A 22917-nucleotide genomic window follows, 5' to 3' on the forward strand; every position below is an offset into this window, starting at 1 on the left:
TGGCATTTCAAAGTATCCAATACGAATATACTTCAAGAATAGGTAAGATCCATGCCTTGCTGAGGATCCACTGACAGTTAATGTGCCTAGGCATCGGGAAGACATTTTCTTCAGTGGTATAGCCACTGCTAAGTTGCCTATACTTTGGTAACGCTCCTCATCTGTGCTGCTGTAAGAACCATTAATACCCATTTAAACTCATGGTGTCCCTTCCAAAGAAAGCAGGAAATATAGTGAGAAAGATGAAGAGATCAACAGGAATGGAGAGGACAGGAGAACATAGGAAAAGAGGTGGCATGATCAAAATATGCACTATACATTCATGAAAATATAAGAAATACACATGTGAAATGTAGGAAAGAAATGCATCCAAGAAAATATAAGGAATAAAAATTAAAAAGAAAAAGCATGAAAATCACGTTAGATAGAAAATTATTAACAGGCTGTTTAGGATAAGTAAGTTATACAAGTTAATTGTTCGTTGATCAAATTATGGCCATGTCAATTACTAGTCTATTTATATTACAATAGCATACATACTAGATTTAACATATAGATATGATTCTACAGATATATAAGGTAAAATAGTTAGATAAGGTCTTCAAAAAGCCCCGGAGACCTACAGAATACGGCATTTAGAGATGTTTTTATTATTTTAAAGATTCATTGACAATGAGACAGGTTAATTGTTGACAACACCCAGCGTACTTCAAAGATGTTGAGCATTAAAGGAACCTCCTAATGGAGATGGCTTCAAATATGGCAAACCAGCCACTGGACAAATGTCCTTGTTTTGCCTACAGACAGAATTCTGCCTAAAACTGGGCAAGCTTGGATGCAGGCAGAGTCGACAGTCAAACTCAGCCAAGACAGAGTAAGCAAGTCCTCAATAGTTCCTGCCTCACAGATATGGCTGTCAGATATATTGGGCCAGAAAGCTGAAGATGATGCTCCAAATTTATAGAAAGTTGTGGGAGACTGTTCAGGGATTAACTTTTTTCTGTCATTTTCTTCACTTTGGAAACTGATAACCTGCACTTCCTGTTTACTCGGGTAATTAAGTTTTATTCCTTCTCAGGTCTCTGATAGTGAATACCAAATAGTTTATTTTTACAATTAAGCTTAGTTGTTTAGGGGGTTAAGATTTTTTTTAGGTCTAGATAGATGTTTTAAGTTGATAGAGACGAGATATGATAGATATTGATTTACATTCAGAATTTTTAGATGCACCCAGATAGGAAAGATAGTTTCTTCAAAGTTGCCAAATACAAATATGAAAAATACTATGAATGCAACATTCTTATAATTCCTGATTGTTTTATGGTTCTTCTTACTTTAGGTAGTTTATTTTATATATATATATATATATATATATATATATATATATATATATATATATGTAATGATATAAATGTATATATAAAATTTTAAAATATTAAAATAAATAAAGTGAAATACAATAAAGAAATTTTAAAAAATAGGATGGGGGATAGAATGGCAGCAGAAATAAGGATGATAGTTTTTAAAATTATTTATTATGTACAATGTTCTATTGCATATACACCTGCACACCAGAAGAGGGCATTAGATCACATTACTGATGGTTGTGAGCCACCATGTGGTTGCTGGGAATTGAACTCAGGACCTCTGGAAGAGCAGACAGTGCTCTTAACCTCTGAGCCATCTCTCCAGCCCCAGGATGATAGTTTTATTCTCAGACATCTGACCAACAATGATGAAATGATGTTTAGAATTCATTCACATTCCAACAGTCAATTAAAAATGTGGGAAGGCCTGTAGCAGGCAGGAGAGCTGGCACTAAGATCATGAGAGTGAAAGATCTGGCTCTGCCCTTTGCATTTGAAGCACTTGGGAAAGTCGGCCTTGTACCTCAACTTGACAGCACAGTAGAGCTCGCCGTAGTGGTGTGAAAGGAGAGCTGGTCTGCCCCTTGATGTTGTTGTTGTTGTTGTTGTTGTTGGTGGTGGTGGTGGTGGTGGTGCATAAGCTAACCAGGGCAGTGCTAGAACAGTCACCCTGGTGGTGTGGGTGTAGGAGATCTGAGTGCTAACCCCCTCAGATAGCTCTCAGGCCCAGTTCCAGAGCTTTAAGTTGGCTCGCCCCCAGCAACTACCCCATCTATGAACTGCTAGAGGACAGGAAGAGGCCGGTCCTGCAGATATAAGGCTGAAAGATTTCCATGACACTGGGCAACAATGGGATATTATTCAAGTGGATTCCAGTGAAGATCCATTATGGATAGTGTAGCAGAATCCACATGCCTCTAACCAGACCAATGATTCATTGCAATGAACCTTTGCAAATAAAGATGTGTGGACAAAAGTGTATACTGCAAGACACACTGTGACTGAAAGCAGCTTCATGATGAAAGGGGGGAGGTGGTTGATTTGGCTTTGTTTGCTTATTTGTTTTTATTTTATTTTATTTGAGGGGAGCTCACAAAGGCAGAGGATGTATACAAAGGACCAAGAGAATGAATGGGGTCGGGGTACATGATGTGAAATTCACATAGAATCAATAAAAAGCTAAAAAATTATGTTGGGGCAATATGCAAACAAAGCATTTTAAGCTAGTGAAAAATATAAAATGTTTGTCCCCATATACATGGTCTAAAAATGTTAACTGAAGATGGACTGTGGAAAAAACATTTAAAAAAAATGAAGCCATAGGGATAAAATCCAAAATAAAAAAGTAAGCCACCTGTGATAACAAAGCCAGAATTTTGAAATATGACACCAAAAGGAGAACAGTACAGTGACCTAGAATCATCCAGTCTGGTTAAATTGGAACATTGTCCTCTAACTATGATATCCTCATGGAGAAATTAGTGTCCTCCATTCTGTTGACAATTTGTTTACAGGTCTGTTAGACTAAGTGCTAACAAATGATGGTTTATTCAGAAATTCTTTTTTAAGAGCATTTAGAAGTTCTAAATAAAAAATATAAAGCAAATACAAATATAGAATGAATCAAATCAGGTCAAATGATAAGAAATGACCTTTCACTTAATTTTGATGGTTCAGTAAAAGGAATCAGAACAGCCTCTTTTGAGTGCTACACCAATGACAGGTTTTAGAATCACGCAGGAAACATCCTCCTGGCCCTGTCTTGTGGGATTATTTAATTAGGTTAACTAAAGTAGGAAGAGCCATCTTAAATGTGGGCAGCACAACACTGTGGACTAGGGGCCTGGACTGAATAAAAAATAAAAAATGGGATTCTTACATACATTATTGGGAATGTAAATTATTACATTCACTATGGATGACAGTACAAAGGTTCCTCAAGCACTGAAAATTAGAAGCATTGTATGATCCACTGTACTCACCACCTGTCAGTATACATGTAAAGGAAATTAGATCAATATGGGCTCAAGGACATCTGACCTCTCATTTTTATTGTAGTATCATTCATAATAGCCAAGGGAAATACCAAAGTATCCATCAGATGGTTAATGTCTAAAGAAAATATGGTTCCTGAATATAATGGGACATTCCTTGCCTTTCTTATAGAAGTCTTGACTGTCTCCATTGACAAAATTAAATTGCATAAATTATTTTATAATAAAGAAATATGAATACTGTTTCTACAAAAGCTATAATCTTTAACCTCTGAGAGCACCTGGTCTATTTTCTTCATAGCCTCCATCCCAAGCCAAGGAATTGTTTATTAAATTAATAGTTTTTTTCTGAAAAAGAATCAAAGAACAGTAATTAACAGTCTTTTATTGGGAACTATTGAAGAGCCAGGGTGGTTAGGTAGGAAATATCATGGTTCACTTATAAACTTGTTGCTTCTTGAACTTTTTAGGTTTCAATATAGGACCATTGCCTAGAATTGTTGACTTTGAAATATCTGAAGTAGGTAGCTATTCTGGGAGAGGATCTCCAAAAGGCAGAACCACAAACTCCAGAACAAAATACAAACAATCAAACCAACCAACAAACAAACATGGCACCACAGGAAATGAAGTTGGACTTGAGAGAAGATTGCACAGGCCATGAGACACAAGCCAATAAGTCAGGTGGCAAATTGCAGGTGAGAAAAAAAAAAAAAAAAAAACATGGCCAAAGCTGGTGGTTGAGTGCCTAGAGGTGAAGAGACCCAAGCAGGACCTGGAGCAAGGAGGACATTTAGGATGCAGTTTTGAAGAGAATGTGAAGCTGGGAAGACTTTAAAGCCTGGAGATGGGAATGCACATCTCAGATTTACATCTTAAAAAATATAGTCCAAAACACAGTTAAAGACTAAGGAAGAAAAGCTGTCAAAAGACAGACAATGGGTTAAAGGACAGGCATTCTACATGGATTTCCCAGAAACTTTACGTATTTTGAGCTGGGAGTTTATAATAAAAAAATAATGATTTACATCTGTGGAAAACAGTTATCTTCTCTAATACTTGAGAGTGTGTCTACATACCTCGTTTCTCTTGCAGTAAATTAGAAAATAAGCATAATGGTTCTGCAAAACCGAGAGACTGCTGGTGACTCATTATCGAATTAATAGATTTAAATAAATCGGGTAAGCCAAGCTGAACGAGAGGAACTGCACAGGAACAAGAAGCTTTGCTTATTGGGCTTTGGCTTTTCATCTTACATTGTCTGTGGGTTTAGGGAATGGTTTGGTTGTGTTTGTTTTTTTTTTTTTTTTTTTTTTCCAAAACTAGTAAAAACCATATGTCCTGCAGCTCACTGTGGAGGAGCAGGCCTAACACATGCCCTGAGATCCTGATCATGAGACAAATCATGGAGTGGGATGGGTGTGCACTGGGAGCCAGAGGGACTCACATTGCTCCTGGAAGCCTCTTCAGGAACTTTGCTCTGTCTGCCACTAAATGACACATCCTACCATGGATGAAAAAAACGGCAGAATGCAAGAGACATTTAGAATGATTACTAAGGGCACAGGGTAGAGAAATGGCTTCCTTCTCATCACTGTGAAGGCATGTCTTACAAGACAGAGTGTCTCAGTTCGTTCAGGATCCTATGACAATGCACCACAAATGAGAAGCTTATAAACAGCAGAAACAAATTCTTTACCCTTCAAGCTCAAAATACTGTCAGGTCTCATGAGCTTCTATGAATTATGAGCAGGCCCACTTCTCTGCACTGCCACATGGGTGGAAGAAAGAAAAGGCTCTCTGAGGCTTTATTTAAGAGTAATAATCCCATTCCAAAGGGAGGAATTAACACAACACAATCATATCCCAAAGGTTCCATTTCCTAATTCTGTCACATTGGTTATCAGGTCTTCCCATGCGAGTGGACAGGATGAAACAAACATTCATAACAAATAATAGAGAAGCACTTGAGACTGAAGAGGGGTTACAAGATATTTATTAGCACTTGTTGGGTAGAAAGATGGGGAAGTCTGAGCATACCATTAGCCCTGACAATTAAGTGTCTATCTTCCAAGAACAGGTATGTAAACAGCGAAACCATCTAATTTGCTTCCCTATTTTACTGGTTACTTCAGAATAAGTAAGTTATAATCAGTATCAAAATGCTTCAGAAAACAAGGAAGAAAAGTTAGGTGAGTTGTCAGTCTTGGATATTTGGTATTTGTACATTTGGACCTGGGGATCCGTTCCACCAGGATTCCTTATGTTTTTGTTGCTGTTATAAAACACCACAACCAAGGCAACTCATAAAGGGAAGGGTTTATTTTGGTTTATGGTTCCAGAGGTGTAAGAGTCCATTAAGGCAGGGAGATATGGAAACACCAGGAGCAATACAGGAGCAGGCAGCTGAGAGATCATGCCCTCTCAAGCATAAAGCAGGGAGAGCAAGCTCAAAACAGGATAAAGGTATGCGCACTCAGAGCCTGCAGTGACACATGTCCTCCGGAAGTCTGCCTCTCCCCAAACAGAGCCACTACCTGAGGACCAAGTTGTTCAAATGCCTGAGCATAACTGAGGGGGACATTTCTCATTCAAACCAGAATAGCATCATTTCTACCATATCCTAAAGCCCATATTTAGGGGCAAGGAACACAGTATCTACCCTTTGTTGGGAAGATTGTCAAATAATTTATGTCCAGGTTTTCAAACCATGCCAGTTCACCATCAACTAAGAACCATTTAAACTTTTTCTACAAGCTCCTCAAAGAATCACCAACCAACTTATGAAATAAGTACCAGTCTTGAGGGGCAAGACCAGGTCCTCTAAATCAAATTTGGGTATTGGTCAACATTTTTGGATTTAGTTCCATAGATATAATTCATTTCAACCTGAAAAACTGTGAGTGGAATAGGAGGCAAGTTACTAACCCTACATGCATACCCACTGTCCTCTGTGTAACAAGCATCAGCAAGTATAATAGATACACTCTCTCAGGGATGTGTAGAAGGGACATAGTGATTGGTCCCTAGCGACTCAGAGATAAGTAAGGCATATCTCATCAGCTCCTTGATTAGGGACAAGAAATCCTCTCTAGGGCTGAATCTGCCATCTAGGCTTTTGACTCTCCCCTCTGTCCCATCTTTCATTTTACAGAAATAGCTTATATTTGCAGCTGAGTGATTTTCTTTGTACTTATAAAAGTTCAATGACCCAGAGGCCACTTTTTAAATTCATATTGCCTTCATCCTTTTCAAGCCACACTGTTATAATTCTTTTAAATAACTTTATGGGATCCTTGTATATCAGTTTATAGTCTACATGAGACAAGAAAAAACAACAGCAGTAAGTCTTTTCAGAGTAGGTCGTTCCCTTTCGGGGCCTACCTTGAAGCTCTAGAACAATGCCCTTGAGATCCTGACGCCCTGATGTGCTGGAGACATACAGTGTATAATCCTTAGGAGACACTGGGTTTAGTTAAAGAGTCTTGGAGGTGGTGGTAGATAAGCTTCTGAGGACTTAACCAGATACTCTACTAGCTATATTCTTAGCTCTGTTGTTTCTAGATAGTATTCCACCTTTGACCTCAGCTGCCAGCTATTTTTTATGTTGAAGACCTCCCACGAGCTGCATAAAAAATATCTCGAGGCTTTCTGTTTCCTGTAGGTCATCTTCTCACATTTTTATTATAAACAGTTAAAGGAAGGCACTGAGTGTCTCCAGAACACTTAATTCATGCCATGTTATTACAGGGAATGGTTACTGTCACTCCCTTTGTGCTTTCATGTCCTCAGTGACAAGCTTCTTGAGTTCTAACACATTTCTCTCTACCACCTATGCACAAAATCAGTGCCACATATATCAAGACTTATTATGGCAGTATCTTTCTTCTGGAGTTCTAAGTATGTATATTTATCTATTGTGTTTAGTAAACCATAGAGAAATTATTGACAAAACTTAAAACCACTTTTGCCAACTAGCCCCATCTCTTATCACCTAATTGTAGCTCGTGGATCCATGAAGAGATATGTGCTCAAATCTATTTAGCAAGAGGATGCTAGATATTCCATTCTGTGTTTACGACATTATTCAGTCTTATAGATAAAGACTGAGGGTGGAGGCTCCACTCTCTGCTAAGACTGGATGATATAAGTTGATGAGCAAATAAAAACTCAAATTGCCCAATAGTGTTCAACCTCAGTGTACCCAGCAAGGGTAGAATTTGGGGATCTGTGGTGCTTAGTGACAACAGAGAGTTAGTGAAGTGGGATGTTCAACTAGCAGCCCTAATCCCTTGCACTCAATATACTCTCAGAGGCACTGTATCAGCTACTGGATGGGTTTGGACTCACCATGGAACCACAACACAGAGTTGTGTCTCTGTGGGTATTCCCAGAAGGTTTAGTTGAACAAGGAGGTCCCACCCTGAATGTGTATGGCACAGTTTCATGAACTAAAGTCTAGGAGAGAATAAAAAGGGGGGGTGATAGAGTACAAGCATTATTTGTTTCCAGTCTATGAATGCAGTGTAAAAAGAGGCCTTAAGCACCTGCCATCATGCCTCTCCTATCATACTGGCTTGAACCCTCAAACTAAGAGAAAAAAACAAACCTTCCCTTTCTTTAGCTCCTTTTACTGGGCATTCTGCCACAGCAACGAGCAAAGTAACTATTCTACATACCATGGTGATCAGTTTTGAGTGTAGACTGGGCGCAACATAGACTCAATAATGATTTGTCTAGATTTGATTGACCTTAGGCATGTGCCTGTGATGGATTTTCTTAAGTGTATCAGTTGAGACTCAAATACCTATTCTTCTGTGGACAGTATCATTTCATGGGTGAAACAATGACTAAAAGGAGCCAGGAACAAGCATGCATGCATGAATTCACTGATGTGAATGTAATGTGACTGGACACTTCATCTTTCTTTCATCTTGACTTTCCAGCAAAGAGTAATTGTAACCTAGAATTGTGACTCAAATGAACCCTTTCTCCCCTAAGTTGTTTATGTCAGAGTATTTTATCAGAGTGACAGTGGTGAAACCAACACTGATGTTAACAAGTGTTAGAAGTTCATCTCTTCACTCTCTTAACTCAGCCCTGGAGGTGAACAGGAAAGCTAGCACTATCTCACTGCTCTTTACTATGTCTCATAAAGGGTGTACAGGCACAGATCACAACTACATAGCACACTGGTTACAGTTGTCAGCAAGAAAGAAGATCAACTCCAGCATTGCCCCAGCAAGGAGTAGGTACAACACCACTATCTGTTGCCATAAGAAAGGATCAAAGAGAAGAGGCAATTCAGTCTAATGACAATGTGCAGCAGCAGATGCAGAAAGATCTGAAGATAAGTACATGCTCATGTTTCCTTGGGGCATAAGGATGCTGAGGCTTCCTACCCAGTCCTGCTGACTCTACAGTAGGAAGAACATGTTGTTGTTGTTGTTGGTATGACAACAATGGCGACAATGTCTGCTTGGCAAAAGGCACATATTGCTCAAGTAGCTTCACGTTGTCAGGCTTCTGTTGGAACTATATTATCAATGGCTTTTGGGGTTCTAGGTTGGAGGTTTGGGTGCTTCTTAAAGGAAGTAATAAATGTCCCTCAGTGGAAGAATGGATAAAGAAACTGTGGTACATTTACACTATGGAATACTACTCAGCTATTAAAAACAAGGAAATCCTGAAATTTATGGACAAATGGATGGGACTTGAAATGATCATAATGAGTGAGTTAACCCAGAAGCAAAAAGACTCACATGGTATATACTCACTTATAATTGGGCACTAACCCAAAAGGCACATCCCACGAAAATCTTCACTTCCCAGGAGATTGGGATAGATGTGAAGACATCCTACTGAGACACTAGGTAAGAGAAATGTAGGAGGTGGGAAAATAGAAGGACCCAGAGGTTCCTAGAAACTTACAAGAAGAATATTGTGATAGGTGGATTGGGGCCCAGGGGTTCTGCTCAAACTATTTCACTAACCAAGGACAATACAATAGTAAACATCGAACCCTTACTGTGATCTACGCAATGGACAGGGCATTATCCAAAGTTATGTGGAAAGTGGGGACTGACTTTGACATGAACTCTGGTGCTCCATATTTGCCCACCTCCCCTTGGTGGGGAGGCCTGGTGGCACTCAAAGAAAGAATAAGCAGGCTACCAAGATGAGACTTGATAGCCTATGACCATATAGTTGGAGAGGAGGTCCCCCTCCGTCATAGACCTAGGGGAGAGGATTAGGATGAAAGCAGGAGGAAGAGAGGAATGGGAGGATACAAGTGATGGGATAACAGTTGAGTTGTAATCTGAATAAATTAATAAAATTTTTTAAAAAAGAAAAAGAAGGGTCCATCTGCCATGTCACTCTTCAGGTTGGGAAATCTCCCAGGAATCCACCTTCCTTTCAGATTTCAGAGTCTTCCCATGTTTGTTTTGGTATATTCGTGCTATCTCAGCATCAGTAAAGATATTAAAGAATGGAGTTCATCTATCTATGCAGAAAAGAAAGCAGGGTCGGCTCTATCCTGCTACTCAAGCAAGGTGCATGACCCAGCTGGTAAGGGGTAGGGCGAGTTTTCCCACCTGCCTTAGGTGATGAGGGATGAGGTAGGCGAGGAGGGCATCTCTCCCTCATCCATGCCACCTCATGGCAGACCATAGAGCAGGGCCAGATTTCCTGGGCTCATCCCCTGGGGACTGACTCACCTGCAACCCCCATGTCCAGAGCTAGCTTTACTGTGTTGCTCAGGTGAGGTGCAGGGCCCGCTCTTGCAAGTGCTGCAGCAGTGATGAACAGGGACAGCTCTCCTGTTTTCATGACCCCAGAGCCAGGAAAGGGGTATGGGTGTGAGAAGGCAATATTTGGAGTACTGCAGTTGTCTAGGAGGCACCATCAGCTCTCCTGCTTTCATGCCCCCAGACCCAGCGATGCCTCAATGCCCAAGTGTATGATGGGGCCAGTCTGCACAACCTTCAGACATCAATATGTCCTGGCTTGACAGCACACACCAGGGATGTTTGCCTAGCCTTTGGTGGTAACAAACACCTGTTGCTGCAGGGCCATGGGTATGGCCCCCAGTCGCAGCACATGCCAGGACCCTACCATGGTCCCAGGTGGCATCATCACAGGCTACTCACATCAGGCTGTTCCTCACTACCCTCAAGTCTCCAGTTCTGTGTCTCTTCATTGTGCCCATATCCTTCTGTTTCTCTTTCTCTTCCATCTCTCCATCACTTACTTGCTCCTCTTAGTGGTGCCTGAGGTCTCTGAGTATTTGAGGTCATCTCAGGAGCGGTCTCAGGAGTGCTATACTTTACTAGTGCATTATGATTATGACACCAGAGTCATCTGCGCATAGTCTCTCCCTGTCCCCAGGACTGCATGACACTGGACTATTGGTCATCTCAGGCTATCTTCCTATCCGGGCGCCATGGCAACAGTCTGATGGTTGTCTCAGGCTTGTTCCTTGCCCAGGCCTGCCTGAGTGGCCTTATGCAAGGGCCTTCCAGCTCACACTCACTCCTTCCCCAGGCCTGTGGTCTAAAGCAAGGTTCTTCTAGTCTCTGACTTGTTCCCCACTCTGGGAACCTATCTGGGCCTACAAGGTGCTGGACTGGTGGTCATCTCAGACCAGCTTCATGTCTGGGCCCTCTGACACCACACTGGTGGTCTTCTCAGGCTCACTTTTATTTTCCAGGGAATGATAGACTACTAATTCAGATGCTCCCAGCTCAGAACACGGAGTGCAGACATAGCCTCTCTCCTGCCACCTACTGACACACATGTGGTATAGCAGCCACACCTGCAATGCCTCTAGGGAAGGTAAATCTTACCCTTACTTTGACAGGTAAGTGTAGCTACCACTGCTTATCTAGAACCTTTACAGCAAATGAAGACCATAACTGAAAACAATGCAGAAATCAACAATCTTGGGGAGCCAAGCCCCAAGCTCCAGTAGACATATCTACATCACAGTCTGAATCTATGGCTCTGTGAGCATTGAGATAGGGGAGCAAAAAGATTTTGAGAGCCAGAAAACCAGAAAGTCTTCCTCATCTAGAAATTACTACACAGGCAAAACTAGACCGATGGCACTGTCAATGGACATGTAAACGTGAAATGAAGAAAATGTCACAGTGTCTCAGTCCTAGACGAAGAACTACGGACAGCTAGTGACTGCTAGAATAAGGAGAAGCAGCCCCTGCCAGGGATGATCGGCTTTGTTGGTTGTTTAATGCTGGGTGGTCAGAGCCTTGAAAAGATATTTGCATACAAACAACAAAAATGGACTCAGCAGGTTGTACACATATGCATTTGTGCATACACATAACAGTGATAATCAAGAGAAAAGAGGCCATCAACCTAGGAGTGGGGTTGTGTGGGAGGAGGTTAAAGGAGGGTCAATGCGGAGAGGAGGTCGAGGAAGAAAGGGATGAAATTATGTAATTCTATTTCAATGACAAATGTATTTTTTAATAAATTCTGTCTCTAACCTGGGCCTGGTAGTACAGGTCTATAACCGCATAATCACAGCCACTCAAGGAACTGAGAGAAGATAATTAAATTCAAGACATGTCTAGGCTAGAGAATGAGTTCAAGGCCAGATGTGTAATTAGAAACCCCTATTTCAAAATTTAATAAAACAAAAGAGCTAGGACTTAGATCAGTGGTAGGGAACTTGCCTAGCATATGGGAGGCCTTATACATTAAAAATAAATAATGACCTGTTTATATAATGTCTTTCTTACATTTTGTCTTAAGTGTTCAGGAAATAAAAACTATCTGTTTCTTAATATTTTGGTTAGCAATTTCTTCAGAAGGCTATTTGGTTTCAAGTTCTAGCTTCTACAAGTGTGAAGACACTAGCAAAATTATACCAAGTTTTGTCATTTTATAACAAGCATTTTATAACTGCTTTCCTTTCACGTCCCAATGAAATATTTCTAAATTTCTATATGAAATCTCACCAGCAGCAAACTGTCTTAGTCCATTCAGACTTAAATCTATTCACCAGTGTCCCAGTTAGCATAAACTGAGTGACATATAACCAATATGAATGCATTTATCATCATTGATGAGGTTAGGAATCCAAGAGCAAATGTCTTCATGTTCGGTACCAGGTCCAGGCCCATAGTCCTGTTGATAGGTGTCACCTTCTCACTGTGCCCTCCTATGATTGAAGGGGAAAGAACACACTGGGATTTCCCACTAAGGCAGCAGTTCTGGATCTCGACCCCACGACCCTCAAGGAGGTCAAACTACCAAAAGCAGCCATTCTGGATCTCGACCCCATGATCTTCTTGGACCTCAAACTACCCTTTCGCAAGGGTTATCCAAGACCATGAGAAAAGGCAGATATTTACCTTATATTTCACAGTAGTAGCAAAATTACAGTCATGAGATAGCAACAAACATAACTTTATGGTTGGGGGTCACCACAACTTGAAGAACTGGACTAAAGAGTCACAGCATTAGGAAGGATGGTAACTACTGTCCTGAGGCTACTAACATCTTCCAGGAGTGTGGAGCAGTAGTGATCTTGCCACTTTACAAAATTTTCACCTGCTAAAACCATTACCATAATGGCTGGGATTATGTATACGCTTTTGGAGAAAAATACAATAAATCACTCTGCCCATGTTAAGTAGAATTTTGCTATAATATTTATATATTCAGAAGAATTTGTAGGCTTTATTTAGGAAGCAAAGTCACTATACTATAATACATCAATATTCAAATTAGTTAATATGAGAGGATTATTAGGACAGTATTCAGGAGTTTGAGAGACAAGAGGTAACTTATTTAATCTAAATACTTTATTTTTCCACTCTATTCCTTTTTAATTAGTTTAAAATTATGATGTCAAGAAAAAAAATATTTGGTTAAATTTAGGAGTAACAATTCTAGATTAAAAGAAGAAATGTGTAGAGATTATTATTTCCCAAGACAAAGACGTGACAGCAACGGCAGAATTTATGGTTTCAATAAGCAATTTGTCACACTGTCCTTCAATATCGGCAAAAATCTGCTTATATATTTGAAGGTAAAAATGGGGAATGAAAGCCAGGATCCCTTTCAGGACACTTTCATGGCCCTCCTGCTTTATCTTATTCTTTGAGCTTCTTACTTGTCACAGCACAATTATAGTTCTATCATTCTTTATGTTTATGAATAGTAAACATACAACTGCATTATCTAGAAGGTCAGCACCTTGCACTGGACCTTACTCTGATTGTGTTGAGGTGATTTTAAGATACTGAATGAATAGAGACCCAGCAGCACTGTGAGTTTCCATTCCTGACTCTGCTTTCATCGAAAATCCCCAGGCTCTGGCTTAGGGCTGCTCAGAGAGAATGAAGACAGACGTGGTGGGGTCACATCTGCCTCCACATCTGTTCCTGGTGCTGCACAAAGGTCTAAAGAGCATGCTCTTGAACTCGCCGATAGATCTGTCCTTTCTTTGCTTGTAGGAAGAGATTATAGTACAATCTCTCTTCACAGAACAGTCTTTGAGGGAGGGCCCCTGGAAGCGCTTGTTCTCCACCCTCAGCTTCTGCAAACTTCTAATCTCCCCTACCATCTGGGTCTGTTAGGGCATGCTCTGAACTTTTCCACTCTCACTGCTCCATTTAACAGTGTTTGCCTCTGAGATTCCACCTTTTAGCCTAAGACCCAATTTATATAGTGCAGAGATTCCCAAATTGAATGTCCGTAGAATAATTCTGGATTTGTTTTTAAACTTCTGCCTCTGTTCCCCATATAGGGTTTAAAAAGTGCTTTAAATTGGCTTGCTATCCAAATACCAGGCTTTAAAGCCAGAACCTCATCTTTTCTGATGCAAGGTTAATCTTAGGAAATATTTGAGAGTGAGGGGTGCGGAACCTTAGATAGTAATGAAAGGAAGTTGGTCAGAGAGAGTTGGGAATAAGGTGAAGTCAGAAGTCCATAATAGAAGGAGAGGAAGAAAAAGACTATTATATTAAAGTTTCAAGTTAAGAGAATCTAAGAAAAATGTTTTTAAAAGGGGGTCTACCTTTCACCGCCCTAGCTTCACTTCTTTTTCTTTTTGTGTTTCCTTTTTAAAGTTTTATTATAATTCTTATACATTATTCAGATAACACCCCAATTATTATGCCCTTTCTTGTATCTTTCCATCCTTACCATGCCTCTCTCTTCTACCCTATTCCCCTCTCCTAGATATCTAACAGAAAAGGACCTCCTCCCCCACCATCTGACCATAGCCTATCAGGTCTCATCCTGATAGCCTGCTTTCCATTCCTCTGTGTGCCCACCTGGTCTCCTCACCAAGGGGAAGTGATCAAGTCAAGGGCACCAGAGTTCATGTCAGAGGCAGTCCCCACTCTCTCCACAACCGTGTAGAATGAGCTGTCCATTGGCTAGATCTGAACAGGGGGTCTAGGTTCTCTGCATGTGTTGTCCTTGGTTGGTGCAACAGTTTGTGAAGGCCCCTCTGGGTCCAGATCCACTGGCCTTGGTGGTCTCCTTGTGAAGCTTCTGAGCCCTCTGGGTCCTTCCATCCCCCCATTCTTCTCTACCACTCTCATCACTCCCCCGGAAGCCCAGCAGAGAGTACCAGAATCTGTCCCAATCCCCCTGCTGAGTGGAGTCTCTCAGAGAACATCTCTATTGGGCTACTATCCACTTATAAGTGAGCATATACCATGCGTGTCTTTCTGGGTCTGGGTTACCTCACTCAGGATGATCATTTCTAGCCCCATCCATTTGCCTAAAAATGTCAAGATTTCCTTGTTTTTAATAGCTGAGTAGTAGTCCATTGTGTAAATGTACCACAGTTTCTTTATCCATGTCTCAGTTGAGGGTCATCTACATTGTTTCCAGATTCTAGCTATTGAGAATAAAGCTGCTATGAACTTATTCGAGCAAATATTCTAAATGTATGGTGGGCCATATTAAGTGAGTATATACCATGTGTGTCTTGTGCTGGTAAGGATATGGAGAAAAGGGAACACTCCTCTATTGCTGGTGGGAATGCAAACTTGTACAACCACTTTGGAAATCAATCTGGAGCTTTTCAGAAAATTGGGAATAGTGTTACCCCAAGACCCAGCTATTGGTGGGAATGCAAGCTTGTACAACCCCTTTGGAAATCTATCTGGCTCTTTCTCAGAAAACTTGGAATAGGGCTTCCTCAAAACCCAGCTATTCCACTCCTTGGAACATACCCAGAAAATGCTCCACCACACAACAGGGACATATACTCAACCATGTTCATAGCAGCCTTATTCATAATAGCCAGAACCTGGAAACTGTCTAAATGTCCCTCAGTTGAAGAATGGATAAATAAATTGTGGTACATTTACACTATGGAATACTACTCAGCTATAAAAAAAAAATGAGGGAATCTAGAAATTTATGGACAAATGGATGGAATTAGAAATGATCATACTGAGTGAGTTAACCCAGAAGCAGAAAGACTCACATGGCATATACTCATTTATAATTGAACACTAGCCCAAAAGGCGTGTCCCATGAAAGTCTTCACTTACCAGGAGATTGGCATAGATGCGAGGACATCCTACTGGGACTCTAGGTAAGAGAAATATAGGAGATGGGGGAAATAGAAGGATAGAAGGATCCAGAGGACCTTAGAAACGTACAAGAAGAACAGTGTAACAGGTGGATCAGGGCCCAGGGGTGTCTGCTCAACTATTGTGCTAACCAAGGACAATACAATTAGTAAAAGCCTACTCTGATCTAGCCAAAGGACAGGACATTCTCTGCAGTTATGGAGAGAGCAAAGACTAACTCTAATATGAACTCTGATGTCCCATATTTGACAACCTCCTCTTGGTGGGAAGCCCTGGTGGCACTCAAAGAATGAGTAGGCAGGCTACCGAGACGAGACTTGATAGCCTGTGACCATAAAGTGGGGGAGGAGATCTCCCTCAATCATAGACCTAGAGGAGGGCAACAGGGTGAGGATGGGAGGGAGGGACGAACGGGAGGATACAAGTGATGGGAGAACAATTGAGTTGTAATCTGAATGAATTAATTAATAATAATTTAAGCATTAATTGATTTAATAAAAAAAAGGCCCAACTATACCACTCCTGGGCATATACCTAAAAGATTCTCCACCATATAAAAAGGGTTTTTGCTCAACTATATTCATAGCAACTTTATTCCTAATAGTCATAATCTGAAAACAATCTAGTTTCACTTCTTGTTTATTGACAGAGGAACTCTGAAAGCATCAATTTTGGAAAGTCACCTCCTTCCAGAATGTTTCTTATGTTTTGTTTTGTTTATTTTTATGCCAATAATAACTGAAGAATAGTCCCTTTCAGTGAAATGAATGCTTCTGTTTAAATCAACAACATAGCAAACCAGTACTCTACATCTAGACTGTCATTTGTGAAATTATGCTACTCAGGTGGATAAGGAAATGAACTACAGTTAAAGATACATGATAGAAGCAAACACTTCATTCACACTCTTCTCAGGCTGGTAGACTCAAAGACTTTGATGTGAAATGGTATTCTGTCTTTACTTCCTGTAAGTAGGTCAGTTTGTGTTTCCTCTAATTGTGATGAGGCATAGAGTTGAACTGAAGCACTGGTATGAAAACAATGCTATTCTAAGACATTGATTGTGCTCATTATGTTTTAGGATAGATGAGTAGAATAGATGTAGTAGTGATAGCTAGGATGGTTAAATAGATGATAGATAGATAGATAGATAGATAGATAGATAGATAGATAGATAATAAGATAGGTAAATGATTGATAAGTAACTAGATGATCAATAAATGATAGATAGAAATAGATAAGATAGATGAATGATAGATAAGAGATATCAGGCTTAACAAACAGATGATAGATAATGGATGACAGACAATGTATAGATAGAAAATAGGCAATGGATGCATAGAGAAGATAGATGGTAGATAGATAGACACACACAACCAGACAGACAGAGAGACAGACAGACACACAGATGGGAGAAAAGTACATGATTGAGTCACATGATTATGGAGATTAAGAAGCCCAGTACTTTATGATATGCAAAGCAGTGGCCCTAGGAAATGAGTAGTATAGTTACAATTCAAATTCAAAGCCTGGGAATACAGAGGAGCTGATGGAATAAGACCATCCTTGAGTCTAAAGGCCTGAACTAGTAGTGCCATGTTTGGGAACAGAATAATATGGAAATCCACACTCATCAAGAGAAAGGCAACTTTTCCTCTACTACCTTTTGTCCTATTAAGTCTCTCAATGACTTGGATGAGGCTCATTCATTATCAGGGAGGGCTGTCTCCTCTATACTCAGTCTACCAACCCAAATACAAATTCCTTCCATAAATACTCTAAAGACACATCCAGATATAGTTCTTGTCAGCTATCCTTAACCTAGTACAACTAACATAAAAATACCCAGCCCAAAGTTAGAACTTGCCTTGACTCTGGCTATAATGTATTAAACAAAATACACACCCAAGTATCATGTGACTTTTACAAGTAATGGAGGGTTAAGTTTGTCCACTAAGAACATGTCAATAAGTTTTTCTGAACCCATCAAGAGATAGTTTTATCAAGCTTATCTGCTTGATGATCATAAATAATATCATCAGCAAGTTCAGAACACAGAGAAAATTTCTTTAGTCACATGACAGCTTTACCTGACCAGATCATTGGAAGATTTCTATACAAGGATTTCTTGATCCTAGGAGATATTTGGTAGTTGAAAATAAAAGAAATTGTAGCTCTAATTCACATAAGTACCTCTCCAATCCGTAGTAGACAGAGCATCTCTAGATAGGAAGCTGCAGAGGTCTGAACCTGTAGCATCCCCTAAGAATCCAGACAGGAACCACCAGGGTCAGCATCAGCACCAGTTCCACAGACTACACACCTTATGAGAGTCTAGAGGATTTTTCACTAGTTCTATTTTCAAAAGATCACCACTGTAACTACTGGTCCAGGAAAGTTAATTTTTTTTAGATAGAACCTTATGAAGACAAGCATTGCCTCGATACAGACTTGGGTTGTATCTAAGCAGAAAAGGGAGGAAGAGATTAGGGGAGAATATTTATAAGGTTTACAGCATGGCTTAAGGTGGGTCTTGCAAGAGAGAGAGCAGTTAAGATTTTTCAGATCTGATGAAACACTAAACTTGGATTGGTGGCACAGTGAGGTGGAGCCTTGAAAGAGGTCTTGATGCCCAGGCTGTGAGTCTGGATAAGTAATCTCTGCCAGATTCAAGTCTTATCTCCCAGGAGCAGGGATTTCCTGGAGCAAGGAGCTAACTTACTGTGTCACATCAGTATTGTTTAACACAGAAGTTGAAAAGCAAGAATTGCTTGGCACAGAAGAATGAAGTTTCCTCTCAATGTTAATTTGCATAGAAAAGAGTTTCAAAAACTGGTTCACTTTTCAAGATTCTTCATTAATAAATGTTTTTGGCTACATATAACCCAAACTGAAACCCATTCCTTTTGCATTGTTATTATAAGGGTTGCAAATCTGGAACATGGCCAAAACAATTGCTGAAGCTCTTCAATAATATTAACAAAGGTAAGAAAAGGAAGGGAATACAGTTATGCTTAAGACCTTGTGATAATGGCTACTTTTATATTGGTGGTTCAAACACTAAGAAAAAGATTGAGCTCAATTAGCAAAACTGAGGGTATGATTTTGTGAATCTATATTGCTTAGATAGAGCTTAATGTGGAAAGTGGGTTTCAGAATCTCAGTCTGTATGAGAAAATGTGCACTTATCTGGGGGAGTGCTGTAACCATTGAGGAGAGACATATTCAGATCTCTGAATGGGAAGAGAATGAGTGGTCATTAGGACAGGTTCTGAGACAAACCTTTCAAATGCTGATATGTGTGGAGAGTCCTTGGTTTCAAAATTTCACAGTAGAAGAGAAGACGTGCCGCCATGTCAATGAGAAGTCGTAAGGAAAACAACCACCATATACTGGACTCCCAGAGGGAGGAGAGTATGCTTGTCTCCAAGGAACTGGGAACACTGGCATTTGAACCAATACTTAAAGAATTTATAACAATCAAACATCCTCACACAATACAAGCTGAAGGTATATTAATTTGACATTTAACACGCTAAAAAAGATAGTGGGGAAACATGGAATGTATTCATATTCTGCAATTAACCCATTCAGTTTGGATAAGAGAAATCGTTGCCTGTAAAAAAAAAAAAGCTCCATAATTGATAACAAATCACAGTACAAATTATGAGCTGTGTTATTTCAAGCAGTGTTCATAGCACCATGTACAGTGCAAAGTGTATACGTTGTATGATCAAAACCACAGCTTCAATGAGATATACCATGGGTAAACCCTGCTAGAAACACTAAAGATTCATTATTCGTTTGATTTTGAGTTAATCTTTTGTTGTGCATTCAGCAACCATTCCCCTGTTGCCAAACTATTTAGGATGCCCATCTGCAACATGCAGTGGTAACTCCCAGGTTAAGAAGCTGTGTTCTGGATGGGGTTCATCTTCCATTTAGTCTCTTGTTGGTGTGTTCCTCTCTATAACACAAGAAACTTTGTGCTTTGCTCGGTTATACATAAGGTTTTGAATACAAACCTTACTAATAATGTTGTGTAGTGTCTTAGTTCAGATTTCCACTGCTGCAATGAAACACCATGGTTCTTATACAACCCAGCACTACCAGCCCAGGGATGATGCCACTCAAATAGGCTGGGCCCTCCCTCATCAATCACTAATTTACAAAAAAGCCTTACAGGCCTATCTACAATAGAGGCATCTGCCAATGTTATGGAGGCATTTTCTTAACTGAGGTTTCCTCCTCTCAGATGACTTTACCTTGTGTTAAGTTGACATGAAACTATCCAGCACTTGGGGTATCCACCAGAGAAGACTGCTAGGACACAGGTTTAAGATAATAGAAAGTCTTTTAAGCCAACTGGCAACTATACTGGGTGTCCAGGATCCTAGGGTACCTCCAAGCCTTTCTCAGGGTGAGATTTTTAAGCATAAAATCATATGCTGGGCTTTTATACTTCAGTTAGTTAGAGAAGTGAGTCAGAAGCAGAACTGCAGAAGCCAAAAGGCAAGGTTAGAACATTCAGGGACTTTCTCAAAACTATGGACTTTGATGCATTAGGTCTTTGTTTTATTTTGGCTGATGGTGCTGTCTATATGCTGAGTTTCGTAGACTGAATGATACTTCCATCATGGCATTAGTTGTGCTAAGGTCGAGGGGCCTGTTATACTGAGAGGTACTCAAAGATGTGCTAACCAGTTACTTCGCTAGACGTGCTCACTCTCTCTACATGTTAGAGTGTGCATGCCCAGGATGCTGCGTTTCAGTGTATTACCAAACCTCTGAGGGAATAGCCAGGATGGCTGTGTGATTGCATCCCCCAAGGCTTCATATCCAGGATCCTGAGCCTAATATATTTTCCCTTCTGTTTCCATAGAATCTTTTCCAGCCTTTCCTACAGTACTTACCTCAGTTTATTTGCTCATTTTATTTTTTAAGTTAAAACACCCTACTTTATTTATCTTTTCTCTCTGTTAGTTGATTGCAGTGTCTTGCCTACTGAAGGTACCCAGTAAATCAATTGTCCAATGAACTTCTCTGCTTCTAGCCAGATGCCTGCATAAAAAGGGGCCTCTATAAAAGGCCAACGCCAGCTGTTCAGGATAGACTCACAGGGGTACAACCCTACTCACTAAATTACCTTGTGAAAGTCATTTGAACTTGTCAAGCCTCAACTTCTTATAGATAAAATGGGACCGAACACGTGAAACACCTTACAAGATGCTGTGAAGATTAAATCACTGAGTATAAATCGGGTATTTAGAAGGGCTAAGTGCCTGGCCAGCATCCAATAAATGGTAGCCCTGCCTACATGAAATGCTCCCTGCACTTCTCTTACTTATTTTGGAGGAACTAGAACAAATATAAACAGTTCTATTCAATATTTCTTGTCGTGCAACTGTAATGAACTTTAGTTTATGGCAAATTTGTGATTAACTTGGCACCAGATTAGTCCCTAATTGAGCACGCATACATAAATCGTGACGTGAGCTGCTTGTCTGTTGTGTAACTGGGGAGTATGTATATATTGCCAGTCTGTGCCACTTGGCAGCTAAAATTTTTAACTTAATTTATTTAAAATGGAAGAGAGGCGTACATGTGAGATGAGTACTGTGTAAATATGCTTAAATCTCTTCCCATATGTTTGGTTCAAAATGTTTTACACTGCTAAGCAGAAAAAGGAAAACATATCTGACTATCTATCAGTCTTCTGCTCAGAATGTGTCTAGTTAGGTCCCAGAAGAGGGAAAAAGTTTAAAGTTAACAGAACATACCCTCGGGAGAAAGAGCATGAAAAAAAGGAGTGAAACAATAGCCTTGAAAGCCATCAAAAGAACAAATAATCATAAAATGAACCTTATTAACAATCTTAGAAAAGCAAGTCAAATCCGCGTAACATCTCCAAAAAATGAATTTTTAAAAAGTGAATGCTCAATGCTGGCAGGACTGTAAGGGATACAGACTTTGTGCTGCTACGAATGTAATTTATCTAAGCTCTGAGAAATGGAAATGGAAACTAAGTGGCTTCAAAAATATCATGTCGTATACATTTGAAATTTATTTCTTAGAAATAATATGAAGAAATAATAGAAACTTATTATAATGCTTTTGTATACATATTTGTATATATTTCTTATAATAAAACACTAAAGAGAGCCTATCGTTAAGCTACATCAACTTATGGTAAATGTGCACAAAGACAGATGTGTAACTGAGGGTTACACAATGAACAATCACATCTGTGCTCACCCTGTTATGTAAAAGTGATGTGAGAGACAGTATCAATCAATTAAAGATAGATTATAGTACCCCACTGGATAAATCCATAGATACTTGAGTCATTATATAAATAATATACTATTAGTGTGTAATCTATGTCCATCTTCCTGTATGCCTTAGATCAGCGTTTCTCAACCTTCCTAATGCTGTGACATTTAATACAGTTCCTCAAGTTGTAGTGATCCCAGGCATAAAATTATTTTTTGCTACTTCACAATTGCAATATTTCTATTGTTATGAATATAAATGAATATCCTATATGCAGAATATCTGATATGTGACCACAGGTTGAGAACCACTGCCTTAAATCATTTTGAGACTAGCCTAATATCGAATATGTGTGTGTGATATGCATGTGGATGTCTTAAGGTAACATTTGGAGAATAATGCCCAGAAAGCATCTGTGCATGTTGAGTATAGGTCTTTTGGCTCTTGTCGTCTTGTTTTGAGATTATAATTTAATTGCAACATTTATCTCTTCCCTTTCCTTCCTCCAAACCTTCCCAGGTGACCCTCTCCACTCTCCTTCCAATTCATGGCCTCTGTTTTACTAAGTGTTATTGTGTGCATATGTGTTTATGTGTATAAATATATTATACTAAATATAAGCTGTTTGGTCCATCAAATGCCACCTATATGAATGTTTTCAGGGAAGGTACATTTGTTTTAATATTTTTAACCAATGAT

General features: G+C 39.8%; 1 non-coding gene across 1 annotated transcript; it reads right to left on the bottom strand.

Annotated features, from left to right (window-relative positions):
* Positions 1–11074: 11074 nt before the first annotated feature.
* On the bottom strand, positions 11075–11199 carry LOC127206733 (small nucleolar RNA SNORA17). The gene has a single exon (XR_007832838.1). It is a non-coding gene; the product is annotated as a small nucleolar RNA SNORA17 (small nucleolar RNA).
* Between the last annotated feature and the right edge of the window lie 11718 nt (positions 11200–22917).

This window comes from Acomys russatus, chromosome 23 (genome assembly GCF_903995435.1).
Source record: "Acomys russatus chromosome 23, mAcoRus1.1, whole genome shotgun sequence".
Taxonomy (NCBI): Eukaryota; Metazoa; Chordata; class Mammalia; order Rodentia; family Muridae; genus Acomys; species Acomys russatus.